Source organism: Camelina sativa, unplaced genomic scaffold, assembly GCF_000633955.1.
Source record: "Camelina sativa cultivar DH55 unplaced genomic scaffold, Cs unpScaffold00803, whole genome shotgun sequence".
Lineage (NCBI taxonomy): Eukaryota > Viridiplantae > Streptophyta > Magnoliopsida > Brassicales > Brassicaceae > Camelina > Camelina sativa.
The window spans coordinates 12,435-13,939 of NW_010921931.1; the positions used below are offsets into that span (position 1 = coordinate 12,435).

The 1,505-nt window shown below is 39.5% G+C and overlaps 1 long non-coding RNA gene across 1 annotated transcript; it reads right to left on the bottom strand.

Annotated features, from left to right (window-relative positions):
* Positions 1-349: 349 nt before the first annotated feature.
* Positions 350-1,499, bottom strand: LOC104773950. Its single transcript, XR_765224.1, has 2 exons — positions 1,053-1,499; positions 350-743 (listed from the first exon to the last, which is right to left on the bottom strand). It is a non-coding gene; the product is annotated as an uncharacterized LOC104773950 (long non-coding RNA).
* Positions 1,500-1,505: the final 6 nt, after the last annotated feature.

Below are 1,505 nucleotides of genomic sequence, written 5' to 3' on the forward strand. Positions count from 1 at the left end.
CCTACGGCGTGAAGCGGACAAGCTCTGTAGAAGAATGAAAGAAGATGGGTTTATGCCAAGTGAACACATAAATAATGAGGCACTTGGAGATCACTACACAAGAGTATCAGCTGAACTCATCAAAGCAGTTCATGAGTAATGCGGTCTGCGCAGATGCTTATGACAGTAAAAGCAAGGTCATCGATATATTATTTTGATGGGAGACTGGACAAACTCCAAAGCCATTTTGTTTATTTGCTTTGAAAAGTTTAAAGAAGTTGTCGTGTACATGTTGTATCTTTCATAAGCACATTGGTAGCATATACCAACATATACTGATTTGCCATTCTGTAATTTTATGCTTGTGCTGTGTTGTGTTATGATCTCTTATATGCAATCACGTTTCACTGTAAGATCCCTATATGAAGCACAAATGTTATATAATGTTGCCATCAACCCTTTCTTTTTAATACTTTTGCATACAAATTTGGCCAACACTTTTAAGTGACATTCGATTTTTTTTCAATGGATCCAACAAGGAGAAAAATACAGTAACGCAATTGGAAGCATTCATAGTCTGAAACCGACATACATTGTAGGTCTCCATCACTCTACTGGTGAACTCGAATCATCCCAGCTCATTGGAGCATTGCTCGATGCCAAATCATCAGAAGCGCCAGTCGGATTCCACCTTTTCTTCCCTTTCAAGCTTATTCTTCTCCCTGATCACTCTATAAATTATCTCTTCCCTGCCAATAGGTTCTCTTTATTATATGCAAAAAAAAAAAAATGGAATGGGTCTCAGGACTCGGAACAAAAGAGTTTCAGAAAAAAATCTAAATGTAACAACACCTAGTAGCAACCGGGACTGTGTCAAATAAATGCTATTATACTATCAGAATCCGAACTATCTTTCTTTCTTTAACCATACAAATATTTACTTTGTGAGAGATAAAATTGATTCCCAGCTCTTTCACACAGCTGATACAAAACATTTACAGAATAAATAACGTACTATTAAGTAGTAACAATCCCCTTAGCAATAGTATATCTTAAAAAAAGCAATAGCTGACCTGATCTGCCCAAGCCGAATCTTCTTCCTTCTGTATCATGCACAACTCATATCTGCACCCTGCAACGTACTCGCGGTTCTAATGGAAGTGACATAACCTCGTTAGTAGCAAACTCCATGGGTGCCGTAACCTCCAAGAGGGTATACACAAAGAACACAGCTCTCCAGATTGACATGATATGATATCTCTGAACCTGGAAGCAAATTTGGGGTGGAGAAGAGCTAATCATTTGTTGCTGGGTCAAGTAGTTTCTCAGGTTGTCTCAATACTTGGACTTGTTTCCGCCTGCCCACCACACTTCTTGGGTTTCTTCACTGGAGGGAGGGCGAGAGGACCCAGTCTTAACCGAGCACCACCTGCTTCTTCCTTTAAATCTGCATCTCTACTCGTCACTGGTGTCCTTTTCTTGCGTGATATACTAGGACCATATTGTGCAATGGTGACTTCATTTAC